Raw genomic sequence first — 8,918 nt, forward strand, 5'->3', positions numbered from 1 at the left:
CCTAATTGTTTTGGATTTTAAGGCCCATTTAGTACGCGAGTTCAAACATATGTTTTTAGTTTTTAAACAATATTACACGTATTTCTATACTTTTTTATCCAAACATATTTTCAAAAAAATTAAAAATTGTTGTTTAAACACACGTATCAAATGGGCCCTAAGGTTTCGTTTCTTTGCTTAATCAATTGGCAAAATTCACAAAATGCCATGGTGGAGAAACTTGTTCCTCTCGAACTAGAAGTGTGAAAATTTTCATGGCCCAAAAGCACCAAATCTTTAGCCCAGTCCTCACAACCCCTCAATTATCTACCCACTTAGGCCCAAGTTCCAATTCTAGTCAAACTTCAAGCTTTACCATAAAATGGTTACAAGTCTGTCAATCTAACAATTACCATATACACATCTTTCATTCCTTTGGCAAATCTGAATTGTCCCAGTCTCTATGCTTCATTTTATAATCAATCATTTTTTTTTTTTTTTTTTTTTTTTTTTTTTTTAAATGAAAGTGATTATTTTATAAGAAAAATAAAATATGGGTGACATTGTAATTTTTTGTGTGTACAAACTGTAATTGGTGAAAATAATATAAATTGTAGGGTTAAATAATATTCTTTCGCACTAATTTACATCAACTATTTTATATACACATCTTCAATTGATGTGAAAATTTCTACATTTTAACACATAAAGGGAGATGTGAAAAAAGTAATGTGAAATAGTAGACATGAGAAATGAGAAATAGTAATGTGAAAGTGTAATACTCAAAATGAAACAAAACCTATTTTATAGAAATTACCCAAGATCGCAGTTTTTTTTAATAGATGTGTAAGAATCAAAACCCTAAAGTGTCATAATTTATTTATTTATTTATTTTTGTTGAGAATCTAAAGTATAATAATTAAATTGGAACAAAATATCTTTATATAGAAAATTCAAAAGACAACAGTTTTTTTTTTTTTTTGGCATGGCACTCTATTGAGCCCACCTAAAAAAGACAATTTTGTTTTTGGCTGGGAAAAGAGCAAAAAAAAAAACCCAGCACTCCACATATCGTGATAAAAATTGGAAATTTTAGGTCAACTCAAATAGATTGTTGAATAACTCATTCATAATTAAAAACCAAAAAAAAAAAAAAAAAAGGTTTTTGAGATTTGATGTTGGTAGCTATGCGCTTCTTTTTTTTGTAACGTAGTATTGTTATAAATCTCTGTGATTTTTAGGAGTGTGGCCTCATTCTTAATAAAATTAAAAAGTATCATTTTTTCTCATGCATGTTGAATTTTGTTTTGCTTGAAAGCCCAGAGCTGAATTAAGGTCCAATGATCCCTTTTTGGGTCCTGGACTATGGTCCTGACCATGGTAGGTTTGACATGTTACCTTGACGCAGAAAGATACCAAGGTCATACATGCACGCAGAAATAACTAAAGGAAAAAACAAAACAAATCTCAATGGCCAACCTAATTGTTTTGGATTTTAAGGTTTCTTTTGTTTGCTTAATCAATTGGAAATATTCACAAAATGCCATGGTGGAGAAACTCGTTCGTCTTGGACTAGAAGTGCGAAAATATTCAAGGCCCAAAAACATCAAATCTTTGGCCCAGTCCTCACAACCCCTCAATTATCTACCCACTTAGGTCCAAGTTCCAATCCTAGTCAAACTTTAAACTTTACCATAAAATGATCACAAGTCTGTCAATCTAACAATTTTCATATAAACATCTTTCCTTCCTTTGGCAAATCCGAATCCTTTGTCCCGGCCTCAATGCTTCATTTTATAATCAATCAATCACATGTGTTTTTTTTTTTTTTTTAATATATATTTTAAATCAAAGTGATTATTTTACAAGGAAAATAAAATATGTGTGACATTGTAATTTTGTGTGTGTACAAACTGTAATTGGTGAAAATAATATAAACTATAAGGTTAAGTAATATTCTTTCACACTAATTTACATCAACTATTTTATATACATATCTTCAATTATGTGAAAATTTCTATATTTTAACACATAAAAGTGGATGTGAAAAAAGTAATGTGAAATAGTAGAGATGAGAAATGTGAAATAGTAATGTGAAAGTGTAATACTTAAAATGAAACAAAACCTGTTTTATAGAAAATACCCATGATCGCAATTTTTTTTAATAGATGTGTAATAATCAGAAGCCTAAAGTGTTTTTTTTTTTTTTTTTTTTTTTTTTTTGGGTTTGAGAATCTAAAGTATACTAATTAAATTGGAACAAAATATCTTTATATAGAAAATTCAAAAGACAACGGTTTTTTTTTTGCATGGCACTCTTTTGAGCCCACCTAAAATAGACAATTTTGTTTTTGGCTGGGAAAAGAACAAAAAACAAAAACAAAACCCAACACTCCACATACCGTGATAAAAATTGGAAACTTTAGATCAACTCAAATAGATTGTTGAATAACTCATTCATAATTAATAACCAAAAAAAAAAAAAAAAAGGTTTTTGAGATTTGACGTTGGTAGCTATGTGCTTGTTGTTTTGTAACGTGTTATTGTTATAAATCTCTGTGATTTTTAGGAATGTGGCCTCATTCTTAATAAAAGTATTATTTTTTATCATTCATATGCATGTCAACTATTATTCTCAATGGCAGTGACCAAAGGGACATAAACTGAAACATTTGTAAAACTTTAGGGACAACAAATAATTAAGTTTAGATATGAATACCAATTTAATGCAAAGTTTAAGACTGAAAATAATATTTTAGCCCTATTAACAAATCAAAGTCATCTAAAAAAATTTACTCCCAAAAAAAAAAAAAAAAAGGTCATCTAAAATTGAACCATGGTACGACTAAAGAGGCATCTCCTTGGACCGATTTGCATAATTCATGAATTACCTCTACTTCATGAGATCTATTTCTCACAATAAAACCTCTTTCTTGCAACATGTCTACATTATGATAGAGATTTTTTCTCACTTGTAAATCTGAATCATAGGCCAAATTCAATTCAAACTTGATAATAAAGGATAGGTCAGAAGGATTTAATTCAAAGATTGCCTTGCTTGAATCTTCATTCCTAAAACCATGCACTTAGCCTAATATATTGTTGCAGAAGTGACTATAGTTTTACAAAAAATACTTTTTGAGCCCATATAACAAAAAGGACTTCTATCTTTTTGCAAGAACAACACAAAAGACGCACCCCGCAGGCCATGATATAAATTCTAAGAACAATGCTATTACCACATAAACTTATGTAATTTTCATTACAATTTGTCAAGTGATCAGTTGTGAGTAGTAAAGTTGTGGTGGGAAGTTCATGAGAGTCCATACATCAATTACTCACAACTCACCACATAACGAATTATGACAAAAGTTATGTATATTTACATGGTCCTAACATTTTTCAAATTCTAAACTGCCCAATCTGAATAAAATCAAATGGATTGGGAATACACTAGCGTAAACAAGTGATACACGAGTACTTATAGATCAACAACATAATTTTACATGTAGAATCAAACCTTAAAGTCGCACCCTTCTGAGAATCTCTAAGCTCATGCAAGTGTACAAAGAAACATACTCTCTCTTTTGAATACCAACAATTTATTTAATCAAACAAATAATTACGTAAGGGTACGGACGTCATCAACACAATACAAAACAAGCAGCAAACCTTGCAACACTGATACTAACAGTCATGCTAGCCTATTCAACTAATTACCAACAACATGGAAATCTACTTTTTCGCATGAACATAATCTTCTATGTCTTCCTCTAGACGTAGAAGCTCCAAATGATGTAAAGCTTAAATTACGCAATATGGTGGTAACAAGTATCAAACAGCTGAGGCTAAGAGCCTAAGACATAGCCATCGTCAGTATTCAGAGCTCGTAGGATTTGCAAAAGCCATAGGAGTAGAAGAAAAGTGTGAAAATGTTTGGGACATAGAGCGTGCCATTGATAATTTAGAAGACTTGGAAGTTCAGACATTAGTATTGGAAAACAGAGAAAATTCTAGAAGAAAGAATTGTATTGAATGAATTCTGTACAAGCTTCTACACTAACATATATAGAAACAGAGGAGGAGGAAAACTAACTAACTAACTTAAAAAAAGAACATAAGGTGTAGTATCGGATTAAAACTAAAATTAGTGTGTACATTATTGGGTTATAATAAAGATGACACAATAAAATAAAATTGGTGTATATGTTATTTGGTTAATCTAATAATTTCCAAATGAAATAAAATTGGTGTGTACATTATTGGGCAAAATCAAAATAAACTTACATGATTACAATTTTGTTTTCTATGAGATGTGAGAGTTATATGATGTAACTCCTTAGGTGATAGTCTCTTTCAAACTTATGTGATGAATTTTGTAGAAAATGTGTTTGATTACTATCTACTTATCACCTCACATATATCTCCAGCTATGACTAGTTGCACACACTACACAAGTTATTCTTTGCTAAACTTAGTACATGATATTATGTGTGAATTTGTTTTGGTCATCCAAGATTATATGTTCCTTGATTTTAATGCAAAATGTGTTTAATGTTTAATTTTTGAAAACAAATTGATTGAAAAAATTGTTTTTGAAAGATCTGGGTTAATTTTATGTGTTTATGAAAATTTTTTAATCTCATACTCATGTATTTCATTCATGATATAATGTGATTTGAGGAGTTTTTGCATAAAATTGCTCTGTTTTTAAAAAATTTGAGTTTTCTAGATTTTCGATCAAACAAATCTATTACTCAACTGATCGAAAATGTGATAAAAATTTGGTTTGAATTTGCTTGGCTCAATTGGTGCTTGATTGATCGAATTTAATTTTCCATCAATCAAATCTAATTTTTGACTGATCAAAAATCAGTCAGTGAGTGTTTTAAAAAGAAGTTTCTCACGTGTTCTTAATAGTTTTCATATCTTTTCAAACACTTTTCTTGTTGTTTCTCTTCGACCAATCCAATCTAAACAATTTTTTGTCGTTTTCTCCTAAAATCTTTCAAGGGTTTTTGTCTTCAAGTACTAGTAAGTCCTTTTTACCCTTTCTTTTTCGTTAAAATTACATTTTTCATGCATTTTCTTTGAAATTTTTGAACTAATGATTTTTGGGGTTTTTGATTTTTGGGTTGTTTTTGTTCACATTTGATAAATAGGTTTTTGTTTTTAGTTGATATAATCATGTTCCTCATGCAATAATTAGATCAATTTTATGATTTGGGAAAATTTTGAAATTCTAGGGCTCGAAACTTTGTGAAATTGGGGATTTTGTTCAATTGGGTTGAAATTATTGAAATTGACTTGTGAAACTGATTTATTAACTCATTATATGATGTTTCCTAACTAGTATAATGATTTATTGATTAATTTAGTTTAATTTTTGGAATTGGGTTTTTCAAAATTTGGGGTTTTTAAATTAAAACTCTGTTTCAAGTCAATTAATGGTTTCTAAAGTAAAATTGAACAAATTTCAATGTATTAGAGCATGCATCATATGTGCATTCATTACATGCATCATATAGATTGTTATTTATTGTTATTTTTGTGCTCTAACACTTTTTAATGCAGTCTGCCCTTGTGTTTTTCTTTTTCTTTGTTTCTGTCTTTTCTTTTTCTTTGTTTCTGTCTTTTCTTTCCAACTCTTAACATCTTGTTTAGGAAGACTAGAGCTAAGAAAACCTCCTCCTCCTCTACCCATGTTTTTTAGAGTGATAGGTTCGAAATCGAGAAAAACCAAGAAACCTATGAGAAGCTTAACATATTTAGGTTGGTATGGGCTGAGTGTAAGGTCATTTTAGATGAGTTAGATTTAGAGACATGTAGGAACTTTGAGCGTAGGGGCTGGTTACCACTTGTAGAGGTTGAGCATCCTCCTCCGGCTGCATTGATTAGAGAATTCTATTCGAACTTCTCTGTCCACTCCGGTGATTCCAACACTCAGTCTGTGAAAAATTAGATAAGGGGTGAAGAGTATGTCATTACTCCTTCTGTAGTGGCCTCTACTCTTGGAGTACCTTTGGTACAGCAGCCTGTGTACCCATACACTGAGATCCCTTCTCTTAATGACATTATGTCTTACATTACCGGTACTTCCATTAGTTGGGATACTGATCCTCATATCACTTCCCATAAGCTTACTGAGCTCAATTATTTGTTTTTTTTTGGGATTTCTTGTCATTCTATTTGTCTTATCTCTCATTTGCTTGCCATTCCTATTGAGAGATGTGCATTTTTGTATGCTTTTGTTACCGATGCTCCTATGAGTTTTCCTACTCTTTTCATTCAATCTCTTGTTAAGGTTTAGAGGAGTAGTGCAAAATCTCATGGACTTTTCTTTCCGGTTTTTATTCATAGAATTCTGTTGCATTTAGGTTTAGAGGATTTTCCTGCATCTGAGCACGTACATATCATAGCTCCCAAAGTTGCCACCTTTCTTAGGCCAAGAGCAGCTGAGATGAAAGTTAGCTAAACGCCTTAGAGTCGAGTCTTCTACAGGTGCATCTAGGCCTCCTACATCTGGTGACCCCACTGTTGAGGAGTATGTCGATCCTACCACTGCTGTTGATCCTCCACCTTCTTCATCGAGCGATGCTTCTTTACGGAGTATGCTGGACATTGTCATGACTGTTCAAGTGGCGCATGGATAGATTTTGGTGGATGTGCTTGCTGAGCTTCAGGCTTTACGAGTTGATTTGGCGGGTGTTAGACATTCTACTCCACCTCCACCTTTTGATGATGAATCTTGATTGCCCTTTGGCAATTTGTCACACTAAGGGGGAGTATAGATGCATGTTGATAAGGGGAGTTTATTTTTGTTTTGGGGCATAGATTGTATTTAGGAGCTTCTTGATGTATTTCTTCTCTTTATGGGTTGTATATGTGTTTGTTAAGGACACTATGTTTTATGTTTTATTTCTTTTATTGTTTCTTGTTTCACATATGCTACATTGGTTATTGATTTATATTATGAGGTTATTCATGATATATGTCTTTTATTTTATATTTTGTGAAATTAAGAATTTATTTTGGTTTACTTGTATTTTCCACACATGCGTTTATGTGTTTATTGAGTGTTTCAGGAATATACAGGTTAATTCAATCATGGCTGCTGTCTACACTGGCAATTGATGGATAGTAGTTAGGTTGAATTGTATTTAGGCATTTTAAATTTAAATGGGCTATTTGTAACTTTGAGCATTTTATTTTTGTGATGTGTTTTGTCACGGATTTCCAAAGGGGGAGTTTGTTAGGTTCTAAGACTTTAGGAACTAAATGTATTAGAACTTCAATTTTTAATGTGTTGGCAGACCCTGATAAAAAAATTAGAGTCTAGATTTAGGCTGCTCAAAGTGTGTTTATTTGTAAGATTGGAATTGAGTGATTATAGGATTTATAGGACTAAATTTGCAAGTTTGGATCGATCGAAAATTAGACTCAATCGATCAAATCTCGTGCAGATTGTTTTTTCTCTAGAATTTCCAAAGCCCAAGCCCATGTGACATGTAGGGTTTTATGTTTTACTCCAAGTATAAAAGGAAAAACTCTAGCTACGTTTTAGAAGTCTTTGATGTGCTGTGTGTTGAATCTCTTGTGAGATCTAGAGGTGTTTACCTTCATACACATTTAGGGTTATCAAGATTAAGATTCATGTCAAAAACTTGGTGATCATTTCAGTTGCTGCATAAAGAACTTAAAGAAGATCTGAAACCTTTGAGTGGAGTCTCAAAGTCACAAGTGGGAGTACTTGTGGTTGCTATGGATCAAAGAAAAAAGTAGTTTGTGGACTCGGAACTGTCACATGGTCGTGGTAGTAAGTTTTCTACTCGAGATAGCAATAGGATGTTAATGATCTAAGTTCTATTGTACAAACTTCAATTTTTTCATAGTGGATTTGTTTTGCCTTGAGGATAGCTAGGTTAAATCCTCCCCAGCTTTTTTACTGGTTTGATTTTCCTAGGTTATCATTTCGTGTGTTGTTTATATTTCCGCATTATTTACATGATATAATTTTCTTGTGTTAACCTAAATCTAAATAATTTATCTAAGTAATCGCTTGGCTAAATAACTAGGTTAAACAATTTTTGTTTTAAGGGGTCTAAAAATGTACAGGTGGTACTAAGATATTGGGCTCTTATGGTATCTCGTACATATTTCGATGATTGGCTGAGCGAATAAGTCAACTTTGATGTGGATTTGTTGTGTAGAGTGCGTTATGACTTATGGCTGCCTACCTGGTGGGGGCAACTCCCACATTGTGTGTGAACATGAACACTTACGCCAATTTGTCTAGGGTGAGGCCTATAGCTTAGAGGATTAGAGCACGTGACTATGAATAGCATTGTAGATGTTTGTTTTGGGGGATGAGGGGCACATTGGAGTTGATGTTCATTAATAGATGGATTTTGAGCCATGGAGGATGCAGCCAAATGGGTTCTGTGAGAGGATGTTTCCGGCCTTGATTTGGTGCCTCAAACTCTTGGAAGGTTCCATCGAAGTAACTAATCTTGGCTTTAAATGGCTAGTCAAAGGTTCTTTGACCTTGACTTGTGTATTTAGAAAGATGCACAAAGAGGAATGTAACTTTGGGTTTGAATGGGGGGATAAACTAGTGAATCAATAGTTTATAGAAGCAAAGATATATAGTAATGAGAAAGATATTACAAGTTAGGGTAATGATTCTCTCATTCAACTTAATTCTCATCTTTCATACATATCCACCTTTTACGTTTTAGACATAATATCTTTGTGCACATTCACTTATCTTCAAATGTGTACATCAGCTTTTTGTGATTTAAACTATGTAAATCACCATATAAAATTGTGAATATCATATGTATGAGTGTGTGAACATAAGCGAGCAGCGCATCTCGATTAACTAAAACTCGAAAAAATGTCAATGGAGGTTACATGCATTGCATTTCTTTGAACTACTT

The sequence above is a fragment of the Quercus lobata genome, chromosome 11 (assembly GCF_001633185.2).
Source record: "Quercus lobata isolate SW786 chromosome 11, ValleyOak3.0 Primary Assembly, whole genome shotgun sequence".
Taxonomy (NCBI): Eukaryota; Viridiplantae; Streptophyta; class Magnoliopsida; order Fagales; family Fagaceae; genus Quercus; species Quercus lobata.